The sequence below is a fragment of the Pteropus alecto genome, unplaced genomic scaffold (assembly GCF_000325575.1).
Source record: "Pteropus alecto unplaced genomic scaffold, ASM32557v1 scaffold12, whole genome shotgun sequence".
NCBI lineage: Eukaryota > Metazoa > Chordata > Mammalia > Chiroptera > Pteropodidae > Pteropus > Pteropus alecto.
The window spans coordinates 3,378,938-3,396,064 of record NW_006432669.1 but is presented as its reverse complement, the minus strand read 5'-3'; the positions used below and the strand labels follow the sequence as shown (position 1 = coordinate 3,396,064).

The 17,127-nt window shown below is 32.6% G+C and overlaps 1 long non-coding RNA gene and 1 pseudogene across 1 annotated transcript in view; both read right to left on the bottom strand.

Moving 5' to 3' along the window:
- LOC107195362 overlaps window positions 1–17,117 on the bottom strand; it is a 21,334-nt gene extending 4,217 nt beyond the window's left edge. The window contains exons 1-2 of the long non-coding RNA XR_001516494.2: window positions 16,770–17,117; window positions 15,076–15,169 (exon numbers count right to left, since the gene is read on the bottom strand). This is a non-coding gene — a long non-coding RNA (uncharacterized LOC107195362). The remainder of the gene's footprint in view (window positions 1–15,075; window positions 15,170–16,769) is intronic.
- On the bottom strand, window positions 7,805–7,923 carry LOC112476231 (annotated as a pseudogene).
- Window positions 17,118–17,127: the final 10 nt, after the last annotated feature.

Below are 17,127 nucleotides of genomic sequence, written 5' to 3'. Positions count from 1 at the left end.
ATCCCTTTTCCTAGTAAGGCTGGCAACTGTTGTTATATTCCCAAATAGATCTTGTAGAGAAGGTGGCTTTTTGTTTTGTTATTTCTGTCTGACAAATAATCAACATAATTTTTTTTATGTATTTTTTATTTTTTAAAATTAATTTTTATGGTGACATTGGTTAACGAAATCCAGTTAAGTTTCAGTTGTACATTTTAACAGTAAGACATATATATTTACACTGTGTGTTCACCTCCCATAGTTAGATTTCTTTCTGTCACCACATATTTGACCCCCTTCACTCTACCTACCAAGCACTCATTTCTTACTGAATTATTAATATACAAATAAACTTTGAGTTCAGCACTTTGTATTTGTTTTAAAAACTAAATTACATCCTTTCTACATTTCTAAGAATTCTAGGAAGAATAAGGCAGGGCCACCACATATATATAATAAATAATATATATGTATATGTATTATTCTTCAGATAGTAAGCATTAAAAAGAAATATTCTGATTTAGTAAGTGTAACTCTGTGCTCAAAACATATTGCTCAGAATTGGCCAGGCACAATGACAGTGATCATTCTTTCAGTATTCCAGACAAATGGGTCACTTTTCTATGAGTCTCAAATGGTTGCTTTTACTATGAGACTGCCTTTGTGCTTCTTTCAATTGAAGCCACAGGTACCAGTTGAGAAAAATACCCTTGCACTTCAGATACTCTTCCATTTTATCTTTATCCATAGTATCCACAGTAACACAGAAATTCATCTAAGGAAACCTGACAGTTCTGACAATTGAAGAAAAGTATTTTCCTCTTATCACAATGATTAAAAAATACCTGGTTTCTTAAACTTGATGAATTTCTGGAAATTAAGAAGCTTTTCTTTTATGTCTCTTAAAAGTAATTCCTCCAAGCTTCCCTGGTATGTGTGTGTGTGTTTTAAGCCAGAGAAGGTGAGAAGTGAAGTAAATTTAATTTAATAGTCCCTTTCACTGTAGCCATTGTCCAGATTGCTTATTGTCCACATTGTTTACCAATTTCAGGGCAGCAGGATAACCTTTTTGTCTTTCTTGTTGCATGAATATTTCAAATCTATTATTTCAAATGGTAATTGCTGTCAAAATGTCTCAGATATTAGCCATTGTTTCTGCTGACAGTCAATATCTAAATGTTATATTCGATAAATTTTTCTCAAGTTAGAAATTCTACTTAACATTCACTGAAAATAATTTATAACCATAATATTTGATGGTTAAATAAATTTTTTGATGGTTAAATAAATTTTATTATATAGAGATAAGTGACTAAACTTTCCTGTTATTGGACAGTTACTTTGCTTTCACTTTTTCACATTTATTACTAATCACTTATAAGTATTTACCCTATATTTCTGTACCTAAAACAGCATATCCAATAAAATATTGGTTGAATGAATTAAATTCCTTAGGTTAGATATTTAGGAGTGAAATTACTATATTGTAGAATTTAAATATTCTAAGATCCTTACATACATTGCCAAAATTTTCCTAGAAGAATATGAGTATCATTTTACATCCTCATCATTAGTAACTTTACTTTAGAAAAAAAAAAAAACCTTTACCAATGCCTGAAGTGAAAGAGGGTAGCTCAACTTTTAATTAACATTTCTTGGATTATCACTAAGATTGATTTTTTTCTCTCATGAATATTAGGCATATGGATTTCATCATATGTATTGTTTCATATCCTTTGACACTTTTAACAGGGTTCTAGTATTTTTTCTCATCTATTTATATGAACATTTTACATATTATATGAATATTTTACATATTATTTTACATGTGTAGGAACATTTACATATTTTTCATATGACTATTTTACATACTAAACCCTTTTTAGATATGTTCATTGTTTTTTCCTAGTTTGCCATTTAACTTACATTCTATTTAACTTTTGTTTTCAGTGTTTTATGTCATTGAGTCTATCTTTTCCTTTGTAATATCTGTCCTGGCTTTTATGTTTAGAAGATTACTTCACCATCCAGAGGCAGATAAATATTGTCATAGTTTTTTTCTTTTTATATGTTAATTGTACCTTTAATTCTTATTTTAAATATACCTTTAATTCTAACTGAGTTTATGTTTGTTTTATTAACTTTACTATTATTCTTCACTATCTTGTGGGTATGAGAGGAAATGATGGAAAATGTAAATCTGATTCCTAGTACTTTATATATGACCTTTGTTGTGTTTTCTCTACCTCCCTTTTAGTTTATAAAAAGCATTTATTTGTCCCAGCATCCTTACATTTTTTCAGTCTCAAAATTCAGGTTCTTTAGTTTTAGGGAAACTTTACAGGTACTTCTTTGATGGCTTCCTATACTTTTTTGCTTTGTACATTAACTCCTGTTATTTGGATATTGGACCTCTAATTTTTGTATCTTTTCTTCTCCCAATTTTCTATCCCTTTATCACTATGCTCCATCTTCTGAAAAATTTCCTCATCTTTATTTTCCAAACCTACTATTGTCTTTTTCATTCTTCCTATCAAATTTGTAATTTCTAACAAGTCATTTCTGTTCCCTTAGATTTTTATGTGTATGTAGCTTCCTTTTCTCCCTCCTCTTTCTTATCCTGTTCTTATTTATGGGTGCATTTCTTCTATCTCTCTGAAAATACTGAAATGTTAATGGCTTTTGGAGGTTTTTTCCCCCCACTCTGCATGGTCTGTTTCTCTGAAATTTCTTTTTACTTACTTTTTTTCTTTTTTCTTTTTTTTTTGGTTTGTTTTGGTTTGGTCTCTATCTTTCAGGTTGAAGTCTTTCCTCAAATGTTTGGTGATCCTTAATAGTTGGCTGAAATGTAAGAGTATAGCACAAAAACCTGATTAGAAGCTCAGGGTGAGTAGAAAGGCTTATCGATTGTGCTTCCCAGCATGGTGATCTGGCTGGGCTGCTTCCTGGGTGAACCTTTGATGTGGGCATGTTTAGGGCAGGTCATCTTCAACAGGGAAGGATCTTCTAATCTTTCTCCTAGAGAGAACAGGCAGGATCTTCCAATCTTCCTCTTGGAGGGGACAGGCCTGGTTTCCCCACCCCATGGAAAAAATGTCCTGAAATTTCCAATATCCAACTTGTGAAGTTCACTAAATCAACTTGTTTCCCCTATGACAACCACATTCTCAATGGTTCCTGGAAATTCTCAGTCCATAGACAATCTTTTTCGTCTCTCCAGAAAATGAAGCTGTCTTCTGTCAGGGTGAGAGGAGCAGTTTACCCTGCTGCCCAAAGGAAGGGAGGGGATCAAAGGCTTTGATCTCTTAGTTCAACGAATCCTCCTTATCCTCATTTTAAATGCCACATCCAGAGCTATACTGTACCATGAGATCCTAAGTTCTGTAGAGAGAATTGTGTTGCTTCTTGGCTTTCCTCACTGACAATTTAGGATTCAACTTTTCAGTGTTTGGTAAATCAGTTTTTACTTGCCCATCAGTTTTCAAACTTTGCTACTATCTTATCTCCTTTACCATTTCTCTCTTTGTGAGTTATTCCTTAAAACAAAAATTCCTGTTCTTATCACTTTAGTGGAGTTTGGGGGGAAGTGAAGTAAATGATTGTGTTTAAATTATCTTTATTTCTTTGTTTTCTCAACTATATCCCTCAATAGTTCCTTATACAAACTCTTGGCTCTAGTCAAATATTTCTAGTCATTTTCCATGACTTTATGCTTTTCCTCCTTCATTTCTCTTCCCTTTTATAAGTTATAACCACTGCCTTCTAGACAAATCTACCTGAGGCATCCTGCCTACCAACCACAGACCTCGGTAAGCATTCTGTCCTCTACACTCTATGAGCACTATTTGCCTGGGCCATTTGTTGGGTTCTTAATACAAACTGTTGAGGTGGGAGCTCTCCAGAATGTTTAACTTGACAGTTTTCACCTCTAATGTATACTTGTCTAAAGCAATAAATCCCTTCCATGAGATGTGCTTGCTTCTCTCTCCAAGATATCCACGTTTCTGCCCCACACGCTTCAACATTCCCATCTTCATATGATGCATGGAAAATATATATTTTTTAAAGGTGACTTTTCCTATACCCTGTGTGTCTCGAATGCCAATATTTGGTGTGCGCTTCCTATTTAGAAACATCTAGGAGTGTAGATATAGAGGAGAAAGATACATGGTAGGAAGTGTTGAATATAAACAGCATATTATAAACAGCCACTGGTGCCTCTGAAAGCTGTCTCTCACCACCCTCCTCTAGGAAAAGATATTACGCAAAATCGACTTCCTCACATTTCTTCAAATTGAGGTCTTTCAATTTGATTGAAAGGGCTTAGGTCACATGCCTGTCTTTGCTGCAATTGATGTTGGATAATTGAGTTCTGATTTCAATCCTGGCAAGGCAGGGCTTACAATGTGGGAATTTCCCCTAATATAAAAAGGTAATTCTAAAGTTATTGGTTGGTCACAAATATAACTATCTACTAGAATTTGCATGTCTAAAAGTGTCTTTGCTCTACCCTTAGGCTTTTCTTTCAGGATTCTAAAGACATTGTTCCACTGAATTCTAGCTTCCAGAAATCCAAAAGCAGTCTGTTTTCTGATCGATTATGTACAACCTGTTTTTACTCTCTGAACATTTTTAAGATATTCATTTGCACCTTATTTTCTGAGATTTATTTAAGATATGATCAGTAAGTCTTTTTTGTCAACTATTTTGATAGACCTTAAATGCAGAAACTCATGTTCTTCGTTGCTGTGAAATTTTCGCATCATTTCTTTAATATACTCCTTTCTACTATATTTTCAGTTTTCTCTCTCTGGAAATAGAATTAGTTAGATATTAAACCTCTTGGACTGATTCTCTCCTTTTATCTTTGTTCTCCTATTTCCATCTTTTTGTTCTTTTGTTATATTCCAAACTTTGTAGCAAAATTTCCACAAATTCTTTTTTTGTTTTCTAAATATTTCTTTTATTAGATTTGTTATTTTCCATGGCTACAGATTTTCTCTTCATTCTCTACAAGTACTATCTCAATACAGGATTTTTAAAGTTTTGTTTGCTCTCTACATTGCATCTGTTTCCTCTGAGTTCACCCTTCCAGGATGTTTTTGGTTTCTCTATTTCATGTAAAATGCCTTCCTCATGTCTAGTTATTCTTGGCTTACATTTAAGAGTCAGACACTAAATGTTGCATTTGCTATGACTGCCTGGTAGACTTCACTGAGAGTGCTCTGACAAGAATCCAGTCATTTTGGGGGAGAATGGGGGGAACTGTTGGTATCTGAAGGTAAGATAATTGTATGCATCTATCTGACTTGAAATTGGGGCCCAGGAATTTATGGCATCTTAATTTTTTATTTTTGTGAAACATTAAAAATAGAGAAAATAGAATATATAACAAAACCTGCATTCCAACCAATTCTAACCAGCCAGAACTGACATCTTAATATTTTGTCATATTTGCTTCAAATGGTTTTTTTAAACAACTTTATTGAGGTATAATTTACATAACAAAAATTTCACCCATTTTAAGTATACAATTCAATGATTTTTTTCTTTTCTTTTTTTTTTTGCATATTTACAGAGCTGCGCAACCGTCACCACAATCTAATTTTAAAACATTTCCATCACTTCAAAAAAATAAAAATAAAAAAACAAACCTGGTGCCCACTTGCAGCCACAGCCCATTTCCATGTTCACGTCTAAGTAACTACTAATCTACTTTCTGTCTTTACAGATTCACCTATTCTGGACATTTCACATAAATGCAAAATGTGGTCTTTTGTGTCTGGCTTATGTCATTCCACGTTTTTGAGGTTCATCCATGTTATAGCACATATGAGTATTTTGTTTCTTTTTATGGTTGAATAATATCCCATTGTTATGAATATACCATATTTATCCATTCATCAGCTGATAACATTTGGGTTGGTTTTATCTTTTGGCTATTATGAATTATGCTGTTATGAACACTCATGTAAGAATCAATGTTTGAACATACGGTTTTATTTTTCTTGGATAGATACCTGGGAGTGAAATGACTGGGTCATAAGGTAACTCTGTGTTTAACATTTTGAGAAACTGCTACGCTGTTTTTCCAAAGTGCCTGCAGCACTTTAAATTTCCACGAGCAATATATGAGGGTTCTAGTTTCTCCACGTCTTCACCAACACTTGTTACTGTCTTTTTTTAAATAGCACTGCTAGTTGGTATGAAGTCAGATCTCATGGTTTTTTAATGACTAATGATGTTGAGCATTTTTTCCTATGCTTACTGGCCATTTCTACATCTTTTTTGAAGAAATTTCTATTCAAATCCTTTGCTCATTTTTTTGTCATTTGTCTTACTGAGTTGCAAGAGGTCACACTATATGTACTAGTTATAATTCCTTTGTTAAATATATGATTTGCAAATATTTTATCTATGGGTTATAGTTTCACTTCCATAATTATGTCTTTTGAAGTACACAACTTTTGAATTTAATGAAGTCCAATTTATCAATTTTATTGCTGTGCTTTTGATGTTGTATCTAAGAAATTGCCCAGTTAAAGGTAATTATGATATATTCCTATATTTTCTCCTAAGTCTTTTATATTTTTAGTTTACATTTTAGGTCTATGATCAATTTTGACTAAATTTTTATGTCTGGTGTGAGGTAGGGATCCAAATTAATTCTTTTGTATGTGGATATCCACTGTTCCAGCAACATTTGTTCAAAAGACTATTCCTTCACTGTTGAATTGTCTTGAAACCTTTGTTAAAATCAACAGACCATAAATGTAAGGATTTAATTTCAAATTTTCAATTCTATTCCATTTTACTATATAGCTATTCTATAATACCAGCATTTAATTATTACAGCTTTGTAGTTTTGAAATAAAGTGTGAGTCTCCAAATTTCTTGTGCTTTTTCAAGATTGGTTGGCTATTCTGGGTCCTTTGTGTTTACATATCAATTTTAGGATCCACTTTTAATTTTTTTTTTGGGGGGGGAACCCCGCAGGAATTATAATAGGGATTGCACTGAATCCATACATGAATTTTGAGAATACTATCATCTTCACAGTATGAAGTCTTCTGATCCATGAATATGGAATATCTTTCCATTTATTTAGCTCTTCTTTAACAATGTTTTGTAATTTCCACTGTAGAAGTCCTGCACTTCTTTAGTTAAATTTATTGCTAAACATTTTATCCTTTTGGATGCTATGTGAATGGAACTGATTTCTTAATTTCATCTTCAGATTCTTCAATGTGAGTGTACAGAAATCAATTGATTTTTGTATTCTGATCTGTATCATGTAATCTTGCTGAATTTATTAGTTCTAATAGTTTTTTACTGGTACCTTAAATTTTCTCCATATAAAATCATGTCATCTGTCAATAAAGATAGTTTTATTTCTTTCTTTCCAATTTGGATTCCTTCTATTTCTTTTCTTTGTTTTATTGCCCTAAATAGAATCCCCAGTGTAATGCTGAATATATGTAGTGACAACAGACATTTGAAGGTCTTGTTACTGCTTCAAGTACTTTTAAAAAGAATAAATAAATATTTCAGATGAAGTGAAAGTCTCTTGTGGATCCAAACTCCAAATCCTAACCTACTTCTCCTTCCCAGCCCCATAAGCAACAACTATGAATTTGGTACATTTTCTATTTATGGATATCTTTTCAGTTTTGTGTGTATGTGTGTGTATTGTTTGGCATATCTATTTTTGATTTTATTTATTTATTTTTAAATTTTATTTATTTATTTGGCAAGGCAACTCTTGGTTGACCTCACAGATTGCCAGGACCTTCTCAGCTTACAATCCCTTATTTTTTATTTTTTACGCCTACAGCACCTGGTCTTCCTAGGTGGTATTCCATTCAAGTACTAACCAGGCCTGACTCTACTTAGCTTCCGAGATCAGACAGGATCAAGCTTGTTTGGGGTGGCATGGCCGTAGACTATTTTTAATTTTATATAAATGATTTATACCAAATATGCAAACATTTTTGCAATTTTTTAAACTCAACATTAACAGTTTCAAGATATAGTCATATGTACATATATACATACATATAATCTGTCATAAGAACATATTTTATTAATGCAGTTCTCTATTTGGTGGGTACATTACTTGCAGTATTTTTTATTATAAACAATGCTGCATTTTACATGTCCTTGTAATTATAAGTGAAAAATTATCTAGGGTAGATATTTTGAAGTGTTATTTTTTAGGTAATATAGAAGCTACATGCTATATTTTATTAGGCAATGTCAAGTTGCTTTACCTAGTGACTTTCCTAATTAATATACTCACTAACAGAGGAGAGTTTCTTTTTCCACACAGCAGATGCACTTGATAACGTCAAATTTTTAGTTGCTGGTAATTTTTTTTTAAATTTATCTTTTGTACTATTATTAATATTGTGTGGCCTCTTTTCTTATGAGGTAACATACTTTTTCATTAATTTATTGGCCTTTTGGGAGTTTCAGTTATGTGAATTACCAGTTATATCCTTTGCTCATTTTTTCAGTTAGATTGTTTTTCTTTTTCTACTGATTGGCAAAAGTTATTTGAATGTTAGGGATATTAATTCTATGTCTATTGTATTGTGCAAATATCTTATCCCAGGCCACCATCTTTATTTTAATTTGCTTATAGTGTCTTTTTTAGATATTTTGAAAAGTTAAATAATGAAACTTATTGATCTTTTTCATTATGATTTGTTCCCTTAGGTCCTGTATAAGTAATCCACTCTACCTTGAAGTCACAAAGATTTTATTTTCTTTTAATTGTTTTAATTTCTTTGGTTTTCATCTATATTTGTTTCACCTATTTAGAACATTGTCATTATTTTTGAGAGGTAAGGATCTATATTATTGTTGGTGGTGGATATTTTTGTAGAAATCCAATAGTTTACCACCATTTTCCCCACTGAGTTGGAATCTTGCAGTCTCATACGCCATGTTCCAATATATGCACGGATCTCCTTCTAAACTCTTCACTGAAGTCCACTGATTTATTTGCCCATTTCTGTGTTGAAACTGTACTATTTTAATTACCTAGCTTTACACTTAAGATTGACAATTGGCAAGGCAAGTCCCCATGTCCTTATTCATCTTTTTCAGAATTAATCTGGCTAGATAAATAGAATTAAACAGTATTCATTCTAGACTGCATTTGTCAAGTTCTATAAAAATCCTATTGATTTGAATTGAAATTACATGAAGTTAAAGAAAACTTTGGGGTGGACATAGCTCCCGTATTGAGCATTCTCACCCATTAACTGGTATATTCTTTCATTTATTCAAATCTTATGTGTACTTGAATAAAGTTTCAGAATTGTCTACATAAAGATAATGTATCTGTTTCCTTATAGTCTTAGGAACTTTATAATTTTTTGAGTGCTATGTGACCGGACATGTTTTTCTATTAATTTTTATTATTTATTGATCTTTTATCTCTTTTCAAACTTTATACCTCTTATTTTCTATTATTTCTACAAGCTTGACCACTGGTTCTAGAGTTTTCCATGTAGATAATATTTTCAGAAAAAAATACAAAAAAAGTATCTCTCTTCTTTTCCAGTAGTCATAGCTCTTATTTTTTATTCTTTTAAATTTTGGAGCTGGGCAGAGTTGGAAGTCTTATATGATTAAATATGATCTCTAGTAAAATCTTAAATGTTGACTAAGTTAGTAGAAATTCTACACTTATTTCATATTTTAATAAGAATGGTTCTAAACTTTGATAGTAAATTATATCCTATTATCTATCACTTAATCTGAGATACTTTGAGAATGACAGGGACTCAAGGAAGATGGGTATAAACCAGGACCCTACTAACTGATCAAAGAGTTGAAAAGCAATATAGAATATTCGAACAATACAATTTAAAAATTGACCTAACAGGCATATATTGAACTTTGTAATCCAAAACTGTAATTTTTTTTTCCAGTAGTATGGAAATATTACAAACTTGGCCGTAAAATTGTGGCCATATAATAAGTTTTAACAAATCTCAAAGGGTTGAAAGTAGGCAGGACATAGTCTCTGATCACATAACAAGAGAAATTAACATTAAAAAGATAACTAGAAAACCCCCAATTTTGTAAAAGAACACACTTCTAAATAAACCTTTAATCAGAAAGATATAAATATGGAAATTAGAAAATATTTTAAACTAAATGAGACAATTCTGCATTTCAAATCTTGTGAAATGCTGGTAAATGGTAAGATTTATAGGTTTAAATAAACAGCTAAGAAAAGAAAGGCTGGAAAATTAAATGAGCTGAGCATCCCTCTCAGGAAGTCAGAAAAAAAGTACAGCAAAGAATGTAGAAGAAAATAATAAAAATAAGACCAGAAATTGATGAAATAGAAAACCAATGTAAAACAGAGAGGATAAATAAAACCAAAAGTTGGTGTTTTGAAAAATCTAATGAAATTAATAAACTTCTAGTGCAAATGGTAAAGACCAAAAATAGAAGGCACAAATAACCAGTGTCAGGAAAGATTAAAGAGGTCAACATTATAGATGCTGCTGACATAAAAATGGAAATAAAGTATAAATAACTTCAAGCCAATATATTTTTCAATTTAGATGAATAAATAAATTCTCAGAAAAACATAATTGCAAAATTGACACAAGAAAGAAACAGAATGTGAGTATATCTATAACCATCAAAGAAACTGAAGCAGTAGTCAAAATTCTTTTCACAAAGAAAACTCTAGGTCCAGATGGGTACACCAGCAAATGTATTTTCGATCTTAGACAAATTTTCCCAGAGGACGAAAAAAGAAAGAATATTTCCCACACGTTTTATGATAAAAACTTTATGATACAAGTCTCTAACAAGCACACTATGAGAAAGGAAAATAATAGGCCAATCTCACTTATGAACGTAGGTGTAAAAGTCCTAAATAGGATCTGAGTGAACTGATTCCTGCATATATTCATCATTATTAGGATGGTTTATTCCAGGAATGAAAGGTTAGGTGATAGTTAAATAAATTAATATCATAATACATACTAGCAGATTAAAAGAGAATCTCATTAAATGCAGAAAACTGTTTGATAAAATTCACCATTTATTTAGCAAACTAAATATTGTAGGGAATAGAGTGACTCTATCTAAAACCTTCAGTAAACATCATGCTTAACAGTAAAAAGGTAAAAACTTTCCTTTTCAGGTCAGGAAAAAAGATAAGGATGCCTGTGATCATCTCTTTTGTTCAACATTGTCCTGGATGTTCTAGCTAACATACAAAGGCAAGGATAAAAAGGGAGGAGAAAGGAAAAAATATTGGAGAGGAAGAAACAAAACTGTCATTATTCATAGGCATGATTGTATATGTGAAAATTCCAAAAGATCTACGAATAAACTATTTTAACTAATAATTAATAAGAGGGTTTAGCAAGGTCTCTGAACTTAAAATAGCAATATATAAAAACAATTACATTTATATGTACCAGCAACAAATAATCAAAATTTAAGAAAGATGCCATTTATAACAACATTAAAAATTAAGTAGTACCTAAAACTAAAGCTAACAAAAATTTGCAAGGTTTCTATGAAGACATTAATATAAATTTATTTAGAGACAATTAAAGAAGACTTAAATAAATGGAGAGACATAACCTGCTAATAGATTTAAGACTCAATATTGTAGAAATGTCAATTCTTCTAAAATCGATCTACATATTCAATGTTATCCCAATAAAAATCTCGAAAGTATTTTTGTAGCACATGACATTTTAATTTTATAGTGAAGTAGAGAGAGCCAAGAACAGCAAAGCATTCATAAGAAAGAGACAAGGTAAGAAGACCTGCTTTACCAGATTTCAAGACCCCTCTATGATGCCATGCACACAAATGAATTCCTGGTGGAACTGTGAAAGGCATAACTATAAAACCTTCAGAAGATAATATATTAGAATATCAACATAACCTCAAAGTAAGGAATAATTCCTTAATCAAGAAATACCATGCATTACAAGATTGATAAATTGAACTACTCTAATATTAAAGATTTTACATATCAAAATATACTAAAAAAGCAGCCAAGAAGTGAAATACTTGTGTATCACAAAGAAGACAGAGAACTGATGCCCAAAGTATTAAGAACTCATAGAAACCAATAAGAAGACAATTCAATAGAAAGACTTGAACAGACACCTCACAAAAGAAATCCAAATGAACAATAAACATATAGAAGTTGATTAGTAATCGAGGAAATGCAAATTAAGACCTCAATGAGATATTACTATAAACCCACCAGATGAGCTAAAATTTAAAACTTGGAGAATATCAAGTGTGGTGAGATTATGGAACAAGAACTACTGTCGTGCTGATATGTATATACATGCACTTCTGTACATTTACAAGAATGTTCGTTCACAGTGGTATTATCTGTAATACACTCATACTGGAAACATAATTATTAGAATAAACACTATATTTTTACACAATGATATTCTATGTAGTATACCACAGCTACATATAAAGAAGGAAAAAACACTAAAGAACACGATTCATTTATATTAACATTTTGAAAATTTACATAGAGTTCAAAAATTGGCAAGACTAAACATTTAGAAATAAATACATAAGTATTTATTTAAATTTATTTGATGGCTTTATATTAGATTAAATTTTGTAAATGTTCACTGTTTATTGAAAAGAATGTGTATTCTCTTGTTTTGGTTGAAGGATTTCATTTACATATATAAGCAAAATATTTAAATTCATAGGAATGCGCATAATTCATAAATGTTTTTAAATTGTTGATGTATCAATCCGAGGAATTTGTGTTAAAAAAATTCCCACTACAATTGTAGATTTCTCAGTTTTTCCTTTTAATTATTTTTATTTAGTTATTTCATATTTTTCCAGGCTATGCAGTTATGTAGTTGCATATATATTCACGATTGTAATATTTTCCTGTGGATTGTTCTTTGTGATGCAGTGCAATATCCCTATTATATGTCCTTGTTAACACTGCTCTATTTAAAAAATACTTTTGATAATTAATATTGCTACATAATATTGCTACAACAATTTTTTGTTGTTGTTTAGAATTTGCCTGGTATATTTTTCTACACCACTGAGCAAAACAGAGATTCCTGCCCTTGTAGAATTTATACTCTGCATGGGATAGGTAGAGAAAGAAATAATATAATTAAATTATACAGGATCATGGAAAATGTTATGCACTAGGAAAAGTATAGCAGGATAAGATATATAAGGAACTCAAGGATATTAACAGACAAAGGCGGAGGAAGATACTTTACACAGGGCTGACATGGTTGGTTGATCTCCTTTGAACAAAGACTTGAATAAGACAGGCAAGAGTGTTCTTCACCAAGGAAGGAGCTAATGCAAGGGCCCTAAGGCAGGAGCTATGCTCAAACAACAGGAAAGCCAGCAACCTAGAGAGACATGATCAAGAGAGGTCGACTAGGCTGGGAACAGCCTGATAAGTTGTTGTAGGCACCTTTGACTTTTACTGTGAGAAAAATGGAGTCAACACCTCCACACTGTCTGACTAGATCTCCTTTTCTCCCAACTCCATCTAACTGTATTATTAATTTTTAAAAATTGTTGCCAAGCTGATGCTATAATGTTACAATTCACTGTTAGTTTACTTTTATTTTCTTAATAGGGTAGTTGAGATTTTTTCATGTTGTCTATCTGGAATTGCTTTTTCTGTATGGCCTGTTTACATTTGTTAAATTTTTTTACTGGATTGTGTTTGTATTTTTTATATCATGTGTATCAGCTGTAGTAGTGGTAGTTGTTACCCTTTATACATTAGAGACATTACAGAATTTACCTGCTAATCTGGCATTTATCTTTGATTTTGTTTTTGACAACTCTTGCCATAAAACTAAAAGTTTATATATATGAATTTTAAAAATTATTTCCTTTATAGCCCTTAGGTGTTCAGCCTTGATCAAAAGGTCTCTTACAAACCCTAGGTTGTATAAATAATCTCTTAAATTTTCTACTTAGATTTCTACAGTTACTTTTTCCTTTTGGGTGTTTAATTCAACTGGACACAGTGTTCATATAAGCTTTAACACTGGAATTCCTACATTACATTCTGCTATAAGAACAGTCAGTTTTCTTATCACAGTTATTACACAAAACATCCTTTTCACGTTGAATTAAGATTTGTCATATTAAAAAGAAGCAATTTTTAAGGTTAAGATATACTATACCTTATCCAAAAGCTTGTAAGAATGATCTGAAAGGGGTGAATTAATAGGTAATGAGACAGGAAATAGAGGATGCCAGTCACTAAGCAGGCTGGGGGGATTAGGACCCAGAGCACAGGGAGAGGGTTTGGGTCATGGCATCTCTACTAAACATGGAAAGCTAAGCATATAGTTGAAGGCAGCTTGGTAGATCTGCTGGGGAGCTTGAGGAATCCTTGTTTAAGAGGTTTTATTTTCCCAGGGAACGAGGATGGGGAAAGAAAAGAGCATGGAAGAGGCATGTAGATTTGAGGAGAGAGAGGAATGTGGGAAATCATATTACTGCAGAGTGGAAAAATAAACAATTAGAACAGTATAAGAGGTCTGGCAGGCAAAATTAAGGAACCAATTAGTTTTTTTGTGGTAATGGGTTTAAAATGAGGATTCTTGGGAGGTTACGATTTTTGCCAGCAAAGGTAGCTGATAGGGTGAATTTTAAATTTTTAATAAACTTTTCATTTCTTTTTCTAATACTTTCAAAGCATTTAAATCCAAAGCTTTACAGTTTCACGTTCTTATTAGTATTTTAAAATCACCAAAGTAAAAAAATTTTTAGTTTCCTTTTTTATTAATACTTTCAGAGCATTTAAGTCAAACTTTTAATTTTGTGGACTGATTATATGTTAGTGTTAATGAAATTAGGGAGGTTATTTAATCATGGTTGATGATCAAAAGATTAGGTAGTGGGCTAGTAGTTAAAAGAATCAGGGTAATTGGCTCAGGGTTGAAATGGGCAATTGGAACATAAAAAGCAGGGGTATTTTCTATATTGTGTCACCATATTGTGTCATTGTTACTTCATTCCTCCACTTCAAAAGTGCATCAATCATTCATTCATTCAACAAATACTTACTCAGCACCTATTATGTGCCAGGCACTGTTCTATATGCAGAAGATACACCAGTGAACAAGAGAGACAAGGTTCCTGCTTTCCTGGAACTTATGTTCTAATACAGGAAGATAGACAATAATAAAAAGAATATTAATAATAATAATAGCTAACATTTACTTAGCAAGTACTGTTTGCTGAGACAGTTTTAAGCACTTTACAAGTATAAATTCACTAATTCTTATAAGATTATCAAGTACAGACTAGAATCATTCCCATTTTATATGAGGAAACTGAGGGCACAAAAGGGAAAATAACTTGCCTAAGGTTACACAGCTAGGAAAGGGCAGAACTGGAATTTAGAACCGTGCCAGGCAGGCTACAGATCTCTTTCTCGAAATAACTTTGCTATGCTGCTTCTCAGAGAAGAGACAAGGCAATAAGCAAATAATGAACAGAATAAATTCAAGTGGGCTTAGCATTATAAAAAAAAACAAAACAAAACAGGGTGATATGACAGTATTTGTGTGTGGGAGGGCTAGGTATTCAAATGTAGATGGCAGGGAAAACATCGCTGGGGAGATGACATTTGGACTGAGACTTGAAGGACAGTAATATAGTTATCTTGGGGCACAAGCAGCAGAGAAAAGCTAGTAAAAAGGAACCTTTCCTTGTTTGTGAAACAGAAATGCCCAGTTGGCTGTGGCCAGAACTGAGTGTATAAAGGAGTGACTGATTAGATAGATGTGAAGTCAGGGAGATAGGCAGGAGGCCAGGCCTGATGGGTCCTCAGGCTACATTAAGAAAGTTGATTTCTATTCTAATAGCAACGGATTTTTATGCAGGAGAGTAACACTACCTGATTTATAATTTAAAAAAACCATTCACAGCTATATGGAAAATTGAATGTAGGACAAAGGAGGAAGCAGGAAGATCCATTAGGAAGCAGTAACAATCCAGGTGGAAAATGATAGTGGCAGTATAATTAAATTTAGAGTATATTTTGAAAGGTGAATTGGCAAGACTTGCAAAGGAACTGGATGTGAAGAGTGAAAAAAAAGGGATTTAAGTAGGAGCCTTGGGATTTGGGTTTCAGTAACTAGCATGGTTGTGTCCTTTACTGAGATGTGTAAAACTAGAGGAATACCTTCAGTAAGAAAAGTCAAGATTCACATCTTGAACTTTAGGAGGAAGGGAGTTTTTCTATTTATTTTACTTGTTTGTTTAAAAGTTTCAAAGAAAGAGTTCTGGGAAGAAAGCATTTTAGTGCTCAATTTTATGAGCTCTTTACATTTGAAACTAAGTTGAGGGAGTTGATTTTCATTTGTTTAACAAATTATTAAACATCTACTGTGGTCAAGGACTGTGATGAGATATCAAGATAAACTAAGCAAACAAGATCTCCACCCCCAGACTGCTTTCTTTTTTGAGAGGGGGAGGGCGGGGAGGAGAAAGGACAATTAATACTTATTTTTTTCCTCTTCGTTGTCTTATTAAAACTTCATCTAACGCATGAGTAGCCATCTTATAATAATTACACCTCGTGCTCCAGGCAGTTGGGCCCACCGTTCTTAACGCTCAAAAGCAATTAATAAATGAGTCTCTAACAGTGACGACTCCCCTCCCGCTAGAACTTAGCTTCTTTAAAATAAAAATTTTACCAAACAATACGAATACAACCTTTGCTTTGAAGACTAATATTTTGGCAGGAATGGTACCTTTATAAAGATCGTGGTTGCCCCCGTACATATTTGTTCTTTCTTCATATCCAATTAAATGAAAACACTAGTTTTTTCCGTAGCCCAACTCTCTAGGCTTGTTGGGTCTAGCTCAGGAGAAAGGAAGCAGGAGCCGTTGGATTTAAACAGTTAGATGTAATCCTTTTCTACGCTCTCTCTCGCTAGCCGGGGACGTGGTATCGGCTACCCGGGGCTTTCCGTCCACGCAGTACTGGAATGAAGGAGTCTGGGAGGGGGTCGGGGAAGGAATAGACGGAAAAGACATTAAGTAATTGGTTCTTGAAGGTATAAAATCATGTTTAGGGTCTGCTCTAACGCACCGATTTCAAACGCCCGC